This window comes from Condylostylus longicornis, unplaced genomic scaffold, assembly GCF_029603195.1.
Source record: "Condylostylus longicornis isolate FDR11 unplaced genomic scaffold, ASM2960319v2 ptg000162l, whole genome shotgun sequence".
Lineage (NCBI taxonomy): Eukaryota > Metazoa > Arthropoda > Insecta > Diptera > Dolichopodidae > Condylostylus > Condylostylus longicornis.
The window spans coordinates 193,635-214,731 of NW_026578130.1; the positions used below are offsets into that span (position 1 = coordinate 193,635).

At 22.4% G+C, this 21,097-nt stretch overlaps 1 protein-coding gene across 6 annotated transcripts in view; it reads right to left on the minus strand.

Annotated features, from left to right (window-relative positions):
- The window catches only part of LOC129616053 (RING finger protein nhl-1), a 56,258-nt gene that overhangs the window by 27,237 nt on the left and 7,924 nt on the right, over positions 1 to 21,097 (minus strand). For 2 of the 6 annotated variants that reach the window (XM_055531503.1, XM_055531498.1), the window contains exon 1: positions 6,246 to 6,584. The gene's annotated coding sequence lies outside the window, so the exon portion shown is untranslated. Of the gene's footprint in view, positions 1 to 6,245; positions 6,586 to 20,103; positions 20,168 to 21,097 lie in introns of those variants that run through there. The other 4 variants (XM_055531504.1, XM_055531502.1, XM_055531499.1 and 1 more) reach the window with 3 other exon arrangements.

Consider the following 21,097-nt stretch of genomic DNA (forward strand, 5'->3'; position numbering starts at 1 on the left):
AACGTAAACCTTTTAATATTGATATAGAAGTAAGATATGATCAATTACCAAAATCAAATTTAATATATTTTTTACCATTATTGGAAATTTAAGCATGAAAAATTAAATAAGAGATTCTTCAACAATCATTGCATAAACTAGACTGACGAGAATAGCTAGTAGACCTTGATTATATCAACTATGTATTTCCAGTACCAAGGCGTTAAAGCTACATAATAACTCTCATACCAAGCTGTATGAGAGTTACCGTCCGTAAATAAATTCATTCAGTACCAATATTACCAATTTAGTTTTTTCAAATTCTTAGATTTTCTAATTTTAAAACAGTTCGAGCTTAGATAATACACAGAACTCTAAATATTTTTTAAAATATCATACTTTTATTACTAGTTTTGAAATAACGACCGTAAGTAGCGTTACAATTCCAAATACCTTTTAATGGCAATTGCAAACCCTATTGTAGTATTTTGATCGGCTGAATATTTTCTTAGACTTGATTAAATTACTATTAGTGTTGGTTGTATTTTTTAAAAATTATTTTTTGAAAACTACTTCAGAGTTCTACTGCAGTTTTCTACCTTCAAATTCGTTGTAGTGTCTACACAATCTATGTGTCTGTTCTGCAGCTATATCGAGGCATTGTCTTTCTCTTACATAAAAATCTTTCAAATAAAATTGTTTCATAATATAAAATTTCAAAATTTACTAAATTATTTTTTATGATTTTTTTATTTCTATTCATAAATAAAAAAAATTTCGTCATAAAATTCGGCCAATAATATTTTGGCTAACTAGCTACATACATAATTATATTATACTTAGTAGTAAATTTAAATAAATAAAATAATGAACAGGAAAATTATAATAAATTTATAAATTTTTTATTAATATAAATAATTTTACTGTTGTTAACGAAAAAAAAAATATCACCTAAAATAATTTTGAAAAATTTTTTAATATAATACAACAAAATGTCCTTGTACTAATGATTCACAATAAAATACATAAAAAAAATTTTGTTAATGAAATTTTAAAAAATATTTTTTTTTTTATTACTAATTTATTTATTTAAATAATATGTGTGTACTAGGTACTTTAATTATTTTATGTGGCATAAAAAAGAAATGATTCAAAAATTATAATAAGGAAAACAAGCAATGATTATAACACAAAAAATTTTTTTTATTATAAAAATATCATAGAATTTGTCACACACAGAATGATTCACAATAAGTTGTGGCTATAACAAATTTAATTTCATAAGCTAAGAAATTTAATATTATACAAGAGCATATGTTCAAAGGGGCTTTATTATTTTAATTATTATTGTATAGTTATAAAATAAATTTTGTATAAAATTTTACTAAAATTTTATTTCGGTCAAATTTAATTATAGGATAATTGTGAATTTTTAATTGAAATATGAAACATTTTTTTTAAATATTAATAAATGTAAAATAATTTTATGCACTTGATTTATAGAAATTTCCGATTATTTTACAGAATTAAATTAATGTTAATTTCAAACATCTGATTCAAATTTTTTGCCTCCGCGTTTTTAATAATTACTATTTATTTATTAATTCACAATTATCAATATTTAACATGTTATAATAATATTAAATACTTCATCACCCTTATTGTGAATCTCACTCGTACAATTCATCGAATCTCAAACTTGGTTTGAGTATAATTATAAATTTCAACTTTTGAGTAATAATAAATCTCACTCGTATAAATTATGAATCTGCCATGGCAACATTATTTTTCGGAGTGTCAAAATCGATATTTTATTGAACTCGTTTTCCTTTACTTTAGCTGTTTCAGAAGAAAAAGAAAGCCTTAGAGACGCTTATAATCCTGTTTATTTCGATAATAAACAAATATTTGAAACAAATAAACAAAAAGAAATGAACAGACCACTCTTGATTACTGGCTTTTTACGTTTGAAAATTTCATTAGTAGAATTTTGACATTTATTTTCATTACGAATTTGATTCATAATTACCCTATTCCGAATTTCGGAATACAATTCTACTACTTCGGAATTCACAATATGAAGTTCGTAATTTCTCTGAATTTAAGTGCAACGATTGAGATTTACAATAAGGATGAGTTTTTCCCTTCATGAATTATTGAATATATCATCTTGAATATAATTTTACGGTGTAGAATCATAAATAAAATTCTTGGAACTATTAAAAGAAAAAACCTAATTATCTAATTATATAATTATAATTATAATAAATTAACGTCAAATCCAAGTTATATTATTCACAATAACTAAATTTAACTAAAGAAAATCATCTTTCGAATTCTGCCAATTTTGATTCTAAAGATTAATTATGACTCTTACTTATTAATTTGGAAAAAAAAAATAAATTTAATTTTGACAATATTTATTAACAAATAAATCAAAAATAATAATGACAAAACATAGAATTTAAAGAACAGTTTAGAAATTTTCCATAATAATTTTTTTTAAAATTAAAACAAAAAATTATTAATGGTCATTTACCTCATATAGAGGAAAAGTAGCCAAAAATTAATGACACCCACGTAAAATTTAATTTTTGTTTTTCCTTTACCTTTTTTTTCTCAATTTTTTGTCTTTTGTTTTTTTTTTTTTAACTTTACGCTCGTTTAAATCTAATAGGCTTAAAAAGATCCGTAAAATTTTATTCCCTTTGTAAAATTTTTTACGGTATTATAATATGCCCATTTGTTAAGGAAATATTATTTGAATTTTATTTGAAAATAATAATTGGTGCATAAAACTTGAAAAGAAAATAAATATAAAAAAAAAACCGAATTATTTTTACCCAAAATTCCAATTATTTATTCAAATAACAAAAAAAAAAAAAACAGTGAGGAAAATTTATAATTCATAAAAGAATGTGAGCTAATAAAATTATTTCTACCTTATAGCTACGAATATACGGTATATTTCGGTCCAAAATTAAATATATTTATATAATTACAAAAAATATTTCAAAATTTTTAATAAGAAATACGAAAATTTTTAAAAATATTTTTTGTTTTTGTAAATACATAAACTATAAAAATATCATTTTAATAATTGCATAAATTTAGGCTTAATCAAATAATAATATGTAATTAATGAGTTGTTTACATACAAATACTTGAATTCTTTAAATTCAGTAATTTCCTCTCTAATTAAAAACCAAGTCTTCTTTTTGAGTATTGCCGTTTTCTATTATCTCGTATCCTACAAGACCATTATATTTACGATATGTAAAAATGTCAAAAAATTTGATTTATTTTGTAGTATAAAATGATTATTAAGAGGAGGTGGACATAAAAGGCATAATTGACAACATTTAATTTAAATTAATAATTTTTTTTTTTTCAATTTATGATCTTAATATTAACCCTATTCCGCAATTTAGAAAAATTTTCTAATCGTCAATTTAATTTCCTTCTATTGTATAATCATAACGAATGGAACCAATCACACTCTTTAGTTTCAAACCGAAATTAAAATTTTAATAAAGTTTAATACTCTAGGTTAACGTGTAATCAAATGAACTTAATTCAGCATCGTTTGAACGTATATAGAAATCGCAAAAACTTAAATATCACAAAATTGGAAACAACTGACACAATGTAAACTGATTTTCACTGTTACCCTATACTAAAATAATTTCATTATTAGTTTTGTTTCTTCATTGTAATGTACGAAGAAAATTTCTTAATTTAGTTTACAATTCCCTGGAGTCTTTATAATACGGTATCAAGGTCGTAATAAAATACGACACATAATAAAAATAACATTATAAAATATTTATTATATGCAGCTTATAAAGCTAATCAAGTAACTATATTAAATATTTTCTAACCACATTGAAAACTTTTGTGATTTATTTTCAAAATACCGTCACAAAATGCATACAACAATTCTCTCGGGCATAAATTTCTGTCAAAATTGCATATACGGAAAATTTTATACGAATAAATTTTAATAAATTATATGCATGTGTATGGCACTCGTTTATCTTTAAGTATGTACATTTTTACATACAAATCAAACCAAAAAAAAAAGATCATTAAGAAAATTTCGGAAAATTTATAAAATATTTTTTTTTCCTTCATTTCAATATTTTATCTATTTTGCTCTTTTATATAGTTTTTATATAATTAAAGATGAATTTTTTTTTTTGATTTTGAGGTCAAAAAGCTTCAGAGAAATGAGAAAAAAAAAAATCGCACATATTAAAAGAAAAATCACCGAAAAGTAGAAACAAGATAAAAAAAAAACTTAAAATACAAAAAAATATAAAAAAAAATTTTCCAATAACGTGGAGGCGAAAAACATGGACAAATCTTATATATATATTCACATATTCATATATATACATACATTCTTATTAATTATTTTATATTAAAAGAAAAAAAATTCTAAGAGGAAAATGATGTTTTAACCATTACAGACACAAAAAATAAAAATTTATGTAAAAAATATTAAGGCAAAAAAAAAAAAATTTTTTTTTAAATTTATTTTTAAATTATTACGAATAAATTTAATGACCTATTAGAGATCATTCTCCTATTCTCCTACTTTTAAATACAAACACATGCACACATTTTCTTATAATTCCTTGTATATTTATGTATGTATGTATGTATTTAAATTTGGGACAAAATTTCAGGAAGAGAAATTCTGTTTTTTTTTTTTAAAGATTATAGGCCCATATTTTTTTTTTTGAAATAATATTTTAAATAATGAATCCCAGGTATCATTTAATAGCAAAAATGAAATTAAAATTGTAAAAAAAAAAATAAAATTCTTTATAAATTCGATGCTTCCCAAAAATTTTATGTCAATGACATTTTATGAATAACTAATTTAATCAACTACAACTGATAAAGGGTTAAGAAAATCAAACTATATGTAATCGTAAGATTAAGGCTTCCTAACACAATAAAATATAAATGTTTAGAATAGAAGGAGCCACAAGAAAGAATTGGAATTAAAACATCATATCTGACTTGAAACCCACTTATCGCAAATGTAATCGGTTTAAAATTAAGAGTCAGTACGCAGAAACTGGGAGCAAATTGTTATCCTAAAAGTTTTAACACTTAAGATTATAATCAAAAATTACTTGATGATCTGGATATTAATTACTTACTAAATTGGAACGAATTCCATTTAAATTAAATTATACAATAATAATTAAGTAATATTAAAAAAAAAAATAAATCAAATCATTCAGTTTATGAGTGAACTTGACATAAATTAAGTTATAATTAATTTAATTGTGAAGATTTGTTAAAAATTATTTAAAAAATTAATGTATTTAAAATAATTTAAAATTATTTTTCAATATTATTAATTATTAAATATTAATTGTGCATTTCAAGTTTAGCCTTCATTCAATAAAATATATAAGCATATGAAAGAACACAAAATCTACGTAAATTTATTTATTTTAGTGGAGAATATGGAGTACAATTGAGTATACATGCGAATGAATATAATATCTTTGTATGTATTTAAAAAATAAAAGATTTTCGTAATAATTACATTAATTTTAATTAATTAAATTCAATAGGTATTCAACATGACCCTTTAATGATCATTCAACAACTTGACAAAAACAAAATATTTTGACTGTAAAGGATTGTCATTGCGTAGTTCAAATTCAAAAACAAAAATACCTCAAATGTGAGAATTGTGTTGGTTCTCATATAGTTTATGTCATAATTAATATATTTATTCGCTCTCTTATCCATATAAAAAAACTAAAACAAATTCTGAATTACGGATTGTTAATTGATTATTTTATATTATTTTGAATGACTATAGCTCGTTTGCTGCAACACTGACATAACTCAAAATTTACACATTTGAGAAAAACGAATTTTGAAACATATTTTTTTTCGTTACAGCAATTTTTTTTATATTTTATTGTTTGCAATCATTGTCGTGCTAGAGAAATAGTGTTTTTTCACAAAAAAAAACACATATCTTCGTATTATTAACTCTGAAATCGTATTTTTTTAATTATATTACTGTTGCAGCCAACGGATTAACCACAAAATAAAATGAATTGTCAAATTTAGAACGAATTAATAAATTTTCTATTTTTCTTTCTTAAAAAAAAAATTTAATCGAATTTCAGAACTTTCCAATTATTTCCAAAAATTATGCGAAATCTCAGAAAATGGATTGCCCAATTTCAAAAATAAATTTTATATGAAAAAAGAAAAAAATTTAATACCTTTTTTGAACAGGGTGTACTAAAAATATTCCTTTTAGATATTTTTTTTTCTCTTTCTTAATTTTTCCTTTTCTCTTTTTATATTTTAATTTTATTTGCTTTTATAAAGCACGATCGTTTTCACAGCTTAAATTTTCAATTTCTTTTTTAATTATTAATTTGGTATTTTTAATTTTTATTTATTAATTATTAAATTTTTCACTGATCATGTAGAAATGTTGCAAAATGAAAATTAATTTTAACATTTTCTCCTTTTATTTTTTCTTTTTCTTTGAATTTCCCTTTTTATACTGGAAATTTCAATATTTTTTTTTGTTTAATTTCCGTTTCCGGTTTAGAATTGTAAACCTTTCAATATATATATATATATTATTTTTTTTAAATTAAAATAAAATCACAAAAATAGAAATTTTCTTTTATTTTATTTTAATATTTTTAGAAAATAAAAATATTTTTTTTTTAATTTCTTTATAAATTTATTATTGAAAAAAAAATTTGCTTTCGAAATTTCTATAATATTTTTTTTCTATTTAATTTATTTTAAATAATTTAATAAATTACTTTTAAAAATATTATTTAAAAAAAATACCAAAAGGAAGGGACAAAATAGAAAAAAAACTATTTTTAATATTAAGGAACGTCGGGTACAAATTTTATAATTTTTATTTTTTTTAATTAAAATTTCTCGAAAACTAAAATGTAATGTGTAAGTGATTCGAATAAACTGAAATAATAAAAATTTTTCGATATTTTTTTTTCCTGTTTCAAATACACAAATATGTGTGTACGTAGGTATGTTATAAAGTATGATTTCTTGTCTTAATTTTTCTTATTTCTCTGATTTTCCTTCTTCTTGATGTTCTTTTATAAAATGAGAATATGCATGTTGTATGTATGTATAAAATATTTATGTTAAAATATTGAAAGAAAAAAAAAGAAAGAAAAACTGAAATTTTTCTTTACTTTAAAAGTTCTCTTGTGCGTTTAGCAAACGTACTTGCACTATAAATCAAAGGAAATTGTACTAAAAACAAAAAAAAAATGAAATAACTAAAATACAAGACGTAAGAGAAAAATATAAAAATACTAAAAATAATTTATAATCAAAATAAGTTTTCCGGTCAACTATGGGGCTATACTAGTTTTAAGTAAATGGTACTGTTGTCTCGTATATATATAGGTAAATCTTGTGAAGGGTAAAGAATGTAATCAATTTTCAAAATGAAAAATTATATACACATGCATAATTAAAATAGAAATTTAAAGGATGCAAATTTCTGTGAAGCCTTCACGACTCGAACCTCTACAAGTCGAATATCTCCTTACCTTGAAGCCGTATGAGTTCCCTTGAACATTGGTTTAACTTTTTTTTTTCTCTTCAACTCAAAATCTCCATAACTGTACTTCATAATACAGTCAAAATTTCCTTAACTCAAACCACGTATACCATAACTTCTCTTTAAATCAATAATTTGTTTCTATATTTTGCAAAAACAATATCCTACGACCTAATAAACGACAATTATTAGTGCTCCCAGCAAACTCTTATTTATATGAATACTTTTAAATGTGACCGCTAGGTCAATTTTATATTATAAACCAAAATTTCTTTCTTTAATACCATCTTAATTGCAATAAAGACTTTGAATACAGTCCACTTAAAAAAAAAAACAAATAAAATACAACCAAGTTAAAAAAATTTACAAATTTCAATACGCACACTTTCACATGTATTTTTTTAAAAATTAAAAGAGAAAATTTTGTATACAGCTAAAGAGAGTACAAAATAGTGAATCAAATCTATTAACAATTTCACACTGCCAGTATTCGACTATAAAATATAAATTTTAATAAAAGTACTAAGTCTACATTTCGTCAAATATATAATGTCAAATTTTATAGGCAGGCAGCGCAATGAATTTTCATCCGAATCAGAGAAAGAGACAATAAACACACGCATATTTACATACATATTGTGTGTCTGTTTAAAAGAAATTTCATATTATTATCACAAATGAGGTGAGTAAAACAAATTGGAAAAAAAAACTAAAAAAAAAAAGAAGAAAACTATGCGATCGCCTTAAATTTGGAACATAAAGGAAATTATAAAATAGTCAAAAAGGCAAAAAAATAAAAGGAAAAATAAAATGTTTGGCAAGAGTCCAGAAAAAAAAATATTTTTTTTGTTGTTTTTCTTTCCGATCAACTTCATTGACGTTAATTTATTACCGATTGTATGTATGTAAATATGTATAATCACATTTTATCTCAATTGAGTTTGTATTTGTAATTTTTTTCAACAAAAAAAAAATCAGTTTCTCTTTTGTTTCTCTTTTTTTTCGTTTTTTTTTATATTTTGAGCAAATGTCATGTTTTTGTTTTTACTTTGTCTCATATTGTACAAAGGGTATTATAGTTTAAACGTCAGACTGATTATACATACCAATTTGTATATTGTACACATATAGACGGAATTTTTTTTTTTATCTGGCGCTATTCTTTGAAGGGTCTTTGTCAATCCTATTATTTAGTTAGTTATTATTTTTTTGTCTAGAATTCAATTTTCACAATAAATTTCGTATATGTAAATTATGAACAAAGATTTTAGTACTTTTCATTTTATAAAAGAAATTAATTTTAAAATTGAAAATATTTGATTAATTCTTCAATAAATTATTAATATTAATAAGTTAAATAATTATCAGTAAAACTCAATTAAAAATCCCAAAATTAATACTGTAATCTGAACATAGGCACAAGAATAAAATTACGATAATAAATTAATCAAATTTTTATTAATATTGATTGAGGCCTATAATATGAGTATCGAATCACTAAGTAATAGTAATAACTATCGTAAATTGGTTGGATAATTCAAATTAATGTTCAAAATATGGTTTGTGTTCAAAACAATATAAAATTAGAATTAGGCAAGATACTCGGAGCCGAAAAGCAACAATTTTCTCTTTCTTAGTAATATGTGCCGCAAACAGAAGTGAGGCATTGACACATATATCATTTTGGAAATTTATTCTAAAACTATTATCTATTTAAAATTCTTACTATTACGTGAAATATACGCAAATAAAAATGCGACTTACTCAATCGCTGCTCATTTTGGCTCATTACTCATTTTGGCTTATTACTCATTTTTGCTCATTACTCATTTTTGCTCATTACTCATTTAGGCTCATTACTTATTTTGACCCTAGAATTGGCAATAACAATAGTATAGTTTTTACATAGTAGTATTTTCAATATTTTAACTTTTCGCACAACTTTCGCATACACATGCAAAATTATTTAAATTCAGAAGAAAAAAAAAACTTAAATAAAAAAAAATTTTCTTTTTCTTTTTTTTGCAAAACTGATAAATTTTCTAAAAATAAAATTGAAGAAAAAATTAAGCAGCTTGTGTCTTGCGCTTGCATTTTAAACAAGAGAAAGAACAAATATACAATAGCTACACACTTTTCTTAAAAAAATTTTACGTTATTATTTTAAGAATTTTTATAGTATAGCGGCGTGCAAGTAATACGTTAATAGAAAATTTAGATTTAAGAGGAGGAAAAAAAGGGAAAAATTCCATTCGGTTTATAATTTCAAGGCTAAAGAGAAAACCCTACAAAATAATTACAATAATTAGATTTCTATATCGATATTTATTACGCGTACACGCATACATTCAAACATATTCAATAATAATTCGATATAGTTCATTTTATAAAAATAATTTTTTAATTGATCTCTTGTATCTTGTAAGTGTATATTATACACTTGTATAATGGTCAGATTAGTCATATGGTAACATGATATTTTTTCTAAAAAAATCAAATTAAACAATGAAGGTAATTTTACTAGCAATTTACTAGCAATTGAGTTAAATTTCAAACTATCAACTAAATATTTCAAATTATATCGCCTTCGAAATTGAGGAGAACTCCAATGAGCTTTGACATAGGAACTTATCAAATGCAAAATTGCTCTCTTAAGCTCTTCCTGCCATAAACGAAGATCGACAAACACAGTTATATCATGAATTGACAAAAAAGTTATAAAATATTCTGCAACTTCTTTTCGCGTACTTTTTCGACAATTTCAGAAATTTAAACCCTTAAAATTAACAAAATTTTAAGAATGGCATGAACAAAGTCATAAATTGAATAATATGCCGAAACTTCTTTCGTATACCGTCGAAAAGTCGAGACGCCCTACAACTTTTGTTTGGAGACATTTTTGGAAATCAACTCTGGAACGTTCAAAAAAAGTTTCTGAGGGGACTATAAAGAAGTTGCCAAACATAGCATATTTGCATGAGAAAATTATGTATTTACAAAAACAAAAAGAGAAATTATTTTACTTTAACTAATTCTAGATTTCATGCAACATAACAATGGATTACGAATTTCAATCAGACAGAGGTTCATATTCCGCCGTTTTTCTATACATACAAATCTCTATAAGTACGCGAACTTGACAAGACCATCATAAATACGTCACAATGAAATCACCATTATGCCAAATTAAACCTCTTATATACGCAAACTGTATCATAGTTACTCAAACCATTTGATAATTAAAATTAACCATGGTTATATAATTTATACATATTTAAAATTTGCCTCTTTGATCTCTTTAATAATAAAAATTTTTATAACAAAATTAAAATATTTTTCTTAAAATTCATTTTCAATTAATTTGAAAAAAAAAACAAATTCCTAATTGTCCAATTTATTATTTTTAGCATTATTAAAACTCAAATAAGTAAAAAGATACGCGAAATTTTTATTTTCCCTGTAAGAAAAAAAAAATTTTATAAGTAGTATGTGCTCGGGTATGTGCATACATTTTGGCGCCCTGCATTTTTATATGAAAAAATAAATTTTAAAATTTTTTTAAATCTTATTTAATTTTTCATAAGAAATTCCTGTTTTATGTAAACATTTTATATTTTTGTTTGAAAGCTCTCTATAAAGTAAAATTGAGGAAAAAAAAATTAAATTTTTTTTTTTTGACTCGTGTCCAATTGCAACATAATAAAAAATTTTTTTTTTTAATAAATGCAATATTGCAATAGTTTCTGACGCAGTGCGAACACACACATACAAATGAACTTACTAAATGCATAAACATAGCAAATATTAAAATATTTTAATTATGGAAGCTTTGAATTAAAAAATTATTCGAACATTTTACGAGTAATCAACTACAATGTATTTATTGAAAATTATTCTAATAAATCTCTAAATTCATCAGCAATTTAAATTATTAAATTAATTGTACAGTTAAAAATTGAAGAGGTGAAGAGGTAAATAGACGAAGGGGTTAACTTACATTTGCATTGTGACATCATTAACAAATTGTAAAACTATTAATTTCATCTTCTATCAAGTTTCTAGCTATAAGAGTAATCACAGTTTGAAAATATATGAAATTTAATGATGTTCTAACCGAAAGGCTCGATTTTCGTCAAAATGTTAGTTAACCCCTTTGCCCACTTACTTCTTCAATTATTAACTTAAATATTTTAATTATTAAATTATAAAACAATTATTATCTAAGGTAACACTTTTATGTCCTAATTACTTTTAATGTAAATGATAATTTTCTAAATGCATATAAACGAATTTTTGATTTCGGAAAAGAACATTAAAAAGATATGTCTGTAGAGGCTCTTACCACCGCTCATTAATGTTAAAAATCAGAAGAAGAAATAAGCTGATGACTTGTTGAATACTAAGTTATACATCTATGAGTGTTTATTGTTTCTCTCGAAATTCTCATATCACAACACTTATAACAGTTATAATACAACATTCTCTTATAATATTGGTAGCAGTGTGCACTACAAGAAGAATGGCCTATTTTCCCCGAGTTTTGCGAATTTTTATTTTTAATGCAGCCACTAGATAATCTAGTTAATTACGAAAATATCATAAAATGTTTAAAAATAAAGCAAACAAATTTGAATGAATTAATTAACATATAAAATATTTGATGTATGTGAAACGAAAATCTAAATAAGAACTAATTTTAAAAATCATTAAATTAGAAAAATAATTTCAAACATAATTATAGGTGAATAAGAATATATAAATATATTTTAAAATTAAATTAATTTTATACACCCTGATTAATTAAATAAAATTGTGAATTGCTGCTACTACCGCTAATTGAATTAGACTTAAATATATTTAAAAAAAATAAAAATTTTCTAAATAACATTTTCAAATATTAGCCGTAATTGAATATTCAGATAGATTTTCGAATATTATAAAAATTTTCATAAATATTTTTTCCAAAACTGCTATACTCTTAATAATATTTATGAGATTTAAAATTTTTCATAATGTGCTAGAAAATATATGAGACAAAATTATGAAATTTTGAGAATTTTTTTAAAATTTATTAATTTATTGATTGAAAATTTTAAAATATCCAAATAAATTGTGAACCAGACGTTGTACATAATTCACAATATCGAAATGTTTTAGTGAAAATGCTCTACCCAGCATTTAAAAAGAAATAATTTGAAATTTTCACATTAATTTCCATAATTTTTGTTCGAATTACAATAGAGAATTTAGCTCACTAATTAAATTTTAGTTTTTATTTTAAAAAAAGATGTCAGAATTTTAAAAATGTTTTCAACGTAGAGAAGGTACTTTCTATACGCCGTCCTGTCTACATTAAGTTTTTGAAAATCAAATAAACATTTGATTTTTGTTTTTAATGAAAATAAAAATAAATAATAAAAAATCAACCTAAATAATATTTAATTAAAATAATTAAATGAACAAAAACTCTTGTAAGTAATTCCAAATATTTAAGAAAAAAAAAACAAGATTATAGCTACCTTTAATTTTCAATACAATATTTCATAGATGAAGGCGGGCGCTATACATATAGAAATTTTTCAGTTTATTGCCTTTATTTTAGAATATATTGCACCCGGAAAACTTCATATATAAAATATAAAAAAATAACAATATTATTTAGTGAAAAAAATGTTATTTATATTTTTTGTACTTTCCCTCACCTTTTCAATATGGGTCATTAACATTTTGGATCTAAAACAAAAAAATTTAAAATTTAGCACTAAATAAATTCCAAAAATATCCGAAATTTCTTTTAATTTTTTTTTTCTATTTTATTTTTAGAAATTCTGGTTTATGAAATTCATATTTTCACTGATATTAAATGCATAAAATAATAAAATAAATAAGAAGATTTCTCTGAAATTTAATCTATAATAAGACTAAAGACTTTTCTGTTAGTAACCTGGACGGTATTTCAATTTGAATTTATTAAAAAACAAAAAATAATTTTCTAATTAATTTTTAAGGTTAACCATTAAAAATATCACAAGCACCGTTAAGTTTTTATCGTAAAATTTCATTAGAATGCAATGAATAAAAACTAATTTAATTCTCATAATTATTAAAAATAAGAAATTTCATTTTAAACTGAATTATTTTAGATGTTTCAGCTACATTCAGATATTTCCTCAAAAATTTCTCAGCTTAAAAGTGTACCAAAAGCTTAATAGTGGTTCCAATTTTTTGTAATTTTCCAGTTCTTTTTACTTATTATAAATTTTATTACTGTAAATTCATATGCACATTTATAGTTAAAATACAAAATTAATTAAAAATAATTTGTTAATTAAATTACTAGTGCTCTATGCTAGTCATACGTAGAGAAATCGAACATTTTCGAAAGCAATGACATTAGTCATAATCCGGAGTCGCAAATTTGCTTTTATTACTATTACATTTTAATATAATAGAGAAAATTTGTTCATATACTTGTAGAATAGTTCTATACCAACGTTTATTAGCCTTCGATAGTAATTTATATACTCGGCTTCCGGAAATCGAAGTTATATTTTTCAGTTGTGTCGTTATTCCACCCAATGTTGGAAATATAATTCTACCAGTATAATGCATTTTAAATCAATATTTAAATTAAAAAATTTTGTAAAATTTATTGCAGTTTTATACTATTACAAAATATTTATATTTCTGTGAATGTAATTGTAGCATAGTCATTAAATATACTAGTCCATACTAGTTCAATAAATTGTATTAATATGTTTATATAATTGAACTCATAATTATCTATTTTTTACAACAATGAAATTAAATAATCTCAATTAGAGTCCCGTTATATTTTAGAAATTATGATTTTGTTGAAGTTGCTCATATTTCTTTACCCTTAAAAGAAAATAATTAAAAAAATTTTAATTTACTGTTCATGTCCTACAATTCCCTCATATGTGCAAAATATAAAGTATGTTTTTTTTAATTACTAAATTTACGCTACAAATATTATACTCATGATCATATTATATACATATATACGTATAACACTTTGAATTGAAAAAATCCCCGCCCCCTCATCTCTCTTTTAAGAAAAAATCTCTAATAAGTCTCTAAAAATTCTTAAAAATTATTGAGTAAAAAAAGAAAAGTGCAATAAAAAAAAACGCACACTATTTCTAATCTCTCAATAGCAGTAAATACATAAAAAGAGAGAAAAAAATAATAATAATAAAAACAAAATTTGAAAAAAAAAAAAAATTTTTTAATGTGACCATCAAATTTTAATTCGATGGTAAAAATCTAAGTAATTAAAACAACACACACACAACAAAAGTTTATTTTAATTGTTGTTAAAGTTACCAGAACACGTCAATTTTTCAAATTTTTATTTCCCCATGTATTGACAGTTTTATTTCCATCTGCCAAAATTTTTCATTGTATTTTTTCTTATTGTTTTTGTTATAATTTTCTTTATAGCAACCATTTTTTTCTTGTTTCTTATACTAATTCTTTTATATTCATATTTTTTATATACATATGTATAACACTTATCCATTATAACACACAAAAAAAAAGATTTTGACGTCATTGTTTAGAGATATTGAGGTTAAAAAATAGAATATAATCAAATAATTTCGTAAACACATGCTTGGTACATAAATGCATACATACTTATGTATATGAGTGAATATAAAAGTTTATAACTGCATACACATAATAATATATAACACATTCAAATTTTATTTAAAGAAAGATCAGACGCAAAATGTAAACTTATAAAATTCAAGTTTCGTTTTTATACGAGGTTTTTCTTTTTTCGCCTCTGTTTATTTTATTTATTTTTTTTTTTTGTCATTTTCATTTTCTTCTATTCAATTCTCTAGAATTCTATTTTAAAAATAGATTTATCTAAAAAAGATGACTAAATATTTGGAAAAATATACAAAGAATATAATATTATAGAAGGTGGTGGGTATTTTATGCTTTTAATCTTTAATAAAAATAGGGAAAATGTCATGACTTTTCAACATATCAAAAGTACCCATATATAACACTTTTGTATGCAAACCATAACAGAAAATAAAACATTTTAGTAAAATTAAATAAAGAGACTTCATAAAAAATGCCGACTAAAATTTTCATTTTTCTTTTTAAGATCTTAGATAATAATTTGTAAATAATAAATTTAATGTTTACATTTTTACAAGGTCCCAAAATTTAATCTGATAAATTATAACATATTCACTAAAACATAATTATTATATTAGTTTTTGTTTGTAATTTAAAATTAATAGTAAAGTTTTCTCTTTGATTATGATCAGTTTATTCAACTTTAATGAATTTTCCAAATTGAAAAATAATAAAAAAATTCAATATAGTTAAAAATTAAAATTTTAATTCTAAAATTATTTAAAGATTTTGTAAAAGAATTTTAAAATCCATTTTATTCTAATCTAATAGGTTAGGAATCGAAATTTTATAAATAATTCAATTAGAACACTGAGAAAATTTAAAAAATTTCTAATATCTATAAGAACACTAATAATTATTAAAGTTGTCAAACTCATATAGTAAAATAAAAATAAATCTGGTAACATTCTACTAATTGAATTCTTGAAAAAAGAAAAAAATTTATTTTATTAATAATCTAATAATTATAATTACCGTTATAAAATTTATTTTAACCCGAATCAAATAAAATTTAGTTCCCCCTTAGGCCTAATCGTGCTTTATATAAAAAACAAGAAACCTCTAACTTTCCATTCTATTCAAAGAAAAAATATGTATAACAAAAAAAAGGAAGCTGTTAAGCTACTCGTACTAACACAATTGCTTACCTTATAATTTAAAATGGAAAATAATTGCTTCATTTCACTTATTCATAGTAAAAATTTGGTAAAATAAAAATGTCATAAAAAATATTTTTGTAGTTTTGTTCTAAAAATTTTGCTTTTCTCGTTCGCCTAAACTTATGCAAAATATTTATTTTTGGATTTACTAAGAACACTCAGTTTTTTTTTTAAATTAGTACTAAAATTATTTTTTAAAAATTTGAAATTTATTATTTGACAGTACATGATATTCATATACACATATACATAAATATACTCAAATATATGAGTATGTACATTAAAAAATAATTAGAAAAATTAATTTACATATATTTCAAGATATGTAACTATAAAATATTTTCCTGGAGAATAATTTCAAAATAATGGAAAAATCAATTTAGAAAATAAAAAAAAAATATTTCTATAGAAACTTCAAATTATTTATGAATTTTATAAAATTGACAAAAAATTAAAAAAATAATTGAAATATAATATCAAAAAATATTTTAAAGAAAAAAAAAATGAAATTTCCAAGAACAGCATTTAATAGAAACGCATTTTTGAAGAAATCAAATTATTTTTCTTCTGATGGTATACGAAGTGAAATTATGTATTTATGTCAATTATTTATGGATCAGGATGCTCTATTTCCCTCAATAGCACAATTAGGATATCTTGGTTTAGTACAATTAGAACAACCAAGTTTAAATTCACGTTTTGATAGTCATTTAGAATTATGTATTTCAATTGAAAAAATTTTAAATAGATTTCTTGAACTAATTGATGACAATAATATACCAACAAAATATAATAAAGATGATATTATTGAACCAATAATACCAAAATCACCATCAGAATTATATCAAATTAATTTTGAAATAATTGAAATCTATGATAAATATCAAGAAATTGTAAAATATATTGAACCATTAGAAGATAATTATTTAGAATTAAATGAACATTCAATTGCATTAAAATATTTAATGAAATTTCTTAATAGTAATAATCATAATAGTGCTGATAATAATCAAAGTAATAATGACAGTAGAACAATAATAATTAATAATATAAGTTATGAAAATTTTCATATACTTGATTGTTTTATTGGAATTATAAAAAAAGAAAAAGTTTTTCAATTTGAAAAATCATTATGGCGTTTCTGTTATTCATCATATTTTATTAAAATTCAAGATATTCAAGAAGAAAATGAAAATTTTAAGAGAAATAAATATGAGACAACAAATATTTATTGTACATTTTTTATATTTTCAATTGGTGAAGAAATTAAAGCAAGAATACAAAAAATATGTATGGGATATAATGTTAAATTATATAATTGTCCTTATAATAACAAGATTGAACAAAATTTATTATTAAATGATTTAGAGAAGAAAACACTAGATTTACAGAAAATAATAATGAGATCATATAATCATAAATTAAATATTTTAATTGAAAATTCAGAAAAATTTCATATATGGTGGATAAAAATAATAATTATGAAAAGTATATTTGTTGTATGTAATTCTTTACGTCTTGATGTTACCCGAAACGTATATGTTGCTGAAATGTGGTTAGCTAAAAAAGATATGAAAAATATACAAATTTCATTAAATACAGCTGTTTTAAATGCTGGTCATACAGTATTACCAATATTAGCTCGAATTAAAACCAAAAAATTACCACCAACTTATTATAAGAGAAATAAATTTACTCAAGGTTTTCAGGTAAATTTCCTTCAAAAATTAAAAATTCTTTAATTATAATTAATTTAGAAATGAATTTTAATTAAAATTATAATTTCAGAATATTATTGATGCCTATGGGTTTGCACATTATCGTGAAATAAGTCCAACACCATTCATTTTAATTACATTTCCATTTTTATTTTCAATTATGTTTGGGGATATTGGACATGGTTTAATTATAACAATTTTATCGATTTATTTAATATCAATTGAAAAATATTATGAAAAGAAAAGAATAATAAATGAAATTTGGAATACAATGTTTATGGGACGATATGTTCTTTTATTATTAGGATTATTTTCAATATATTCTGGTGGAATTTATAATGAAATATTTGGTTTACCATATAATATTGGATCACATTGGCGTATTAATTTAAATTCAAGTGATATATACAATACATCAATAATAACAATTGATCCGAAAATAAGTTATCAGGGTGTACCAATAACATTTGGTATTGATATGATATGGTGTATGGCTGAAAATAAAATTATAGCAAATAATTCATTTAAAATGAAAATTTCAATTATATTTGGTGTAATACAAATGTTATTTGGTTTAATATTGAAAATATTTAATGCAAAATATTTTAAAAATTTTTTATCAATATTTTTAGAAGTAATACCAATGATAATATTTTTACTGTTTCTTTTTGGTTATTTAATTTTTTTAATAATAACAAAATGGTTTTTATATTCAGCATTGAATCCATTGCCAAGAAATGAAAATTGTGCACCATCTATATTAGTACAATTTATTGACATGGTAATGTTTAAAAGAAGTAATAAATTACCAGAAAATTGTTTAAAATTCATCTACCCTTATCAAAATATCATTGAAATGATTTTAGTATTAATTGCATTTTTAAGTATACCAATATTATTTTTTGGTAAACCAATTCATATGCTTGTAAGAAAACATAAACAAAAATTATCATTAACAGAGCATGAATTTAAAACAAAAAATCGCCATACAAAATTTCCAAGTGTACCAAAAAATAAACGTGCTACAATGTTAAGTCGAAAATTTCATTCAATATTTGATCGTAATCGATCAACTCTAATTCCAATTAATGAAATGTTTACACCACTTGATACAAATCTATCAAATATAACATATTTACCAGAAGATTTAGATGAAGAGCATGAAGAAATATCAGATGTAATAATTCATCAAAGTATACATACAATTGATAGTGTTATTGGTTCAATATCACATACAGCATCATATTTGCGTTTATGGGCATTATCATTAGCACATTCAGAAATGTCTGAAGTAACATGGAATATGATATTTAAACCAGCATTGAAAATGACATTAAGTACCACAAGATTTAAAAATGTTATTGCTATTTATATTTTATTTGGTGTATGGGCAGTAATTACAACAATAATTTTAATTATAATTGAAGGTTTATCAACAATTTTACATACAACACGTTTACATTGGGTTGAATTTCAAAGTAAATTTTATTATGGTAATGGAATTGAATTTTATCCATTTTATTTTAAAAGAATTTTAAATGATTTAAAATAATATTCAATTTAATTTTGTTGCAATTGTTGATTTTAATAATTTCTTAAATAAACTTTTAAATATTGCTGTTTGATTAATAATCCTTAAATAATTAATTCAGATAAAGGATGAAATTTAACAATTTAACTGAATTCTTACACATTTTAAAAGCGTTTGTGTTCCAAAACTGACAAAGAGATGGTCAGTATCAAGTATATATATTTTAACATGCTCTGAAATGAGTCGCAAATTTACAACCTTACAAAGGTGGAAAGATAATTTTAATGTGCTTAAATGAACTCCTTGTTAAAACCGTTACACACAACACAAATCCCATACTAAAATAAATAGTTGAAAATTTGTTGCAAAATATTTTAAACTTTTGTGACTGCAGTTAAAAAAATATATATATTTTTAATTTTTGTAAGAACTTACATGGTTTTTGGTCTCCGAGGCATCCTAAGAAGGACCCTACCTAAATCGTATATTTAATTTGTTCCTGAAATAAAAAAGGTAAAAGTTAATTTTTTATGATTTGTTGATGGCTTATTCTTGTTACAAATTAGTAATTACAAAATTATTAAACAGCAATTAATTTAAAATCTTCAAATATATGCAAGTAATTATTATGATTAATTTTGTATCAACACTTTATTTTGCATAAAATTTTAACTGAACTTTGCTTATGCGTTTAATAAAAATAATCAAACCGCTTAATTTAAAAATTGACTTTGACGTAACAATATTATACTTTGCTTTGACATTTCAATAAAGTGTTTCTCAATATTTTTATTTTTTAATTTTCCGGCGTCTACCAAAATGCAAATTGAACGCCAATTTGATTTATTCATGAATAAAAATTTTATTACTGTATAAGTCAAGTTGACGTTAGATCAACATTTTGGTATATAATTATATACCATATGCCATATTCTAATTAAGAGATACATGTACATCAAATTAAAAATCAAAGAAATATGTTGATGCTTTGCTTTTACCACTCAAAAATGACAGTTTATTTTCTTTTTGCAAATTATTCTCTGACGGTGATATTTTAAACTAAGGCAGAACTTTTGTGTTTTGTTTCATAAAATAAGTATTTTGACACAGGTTCTATATACAGGGTAATCTGTAAATATGCAAAATTATAGATAGCGTTACTTTGTGAATTTGCTTAGTAATGTTTACTGCGCTGTACCTGTTTATAAATTAATTCAAAATTTAACTTTAATTATTACGCGCAATTATAAAATTTTTATTATTAAACAAATAAAAATCTGTCCTTTTTACGAAACGAGAAATAAAAAATTAAACGCAATAATTATGATTGAAATACAAAAAAAATTTTATGAGTGACTGTGACTGTAAACTCGAAAATATCCAAGCAAAATGTTGTTTAAAGTAACTTTTACCACGAAAATTAGAAGAT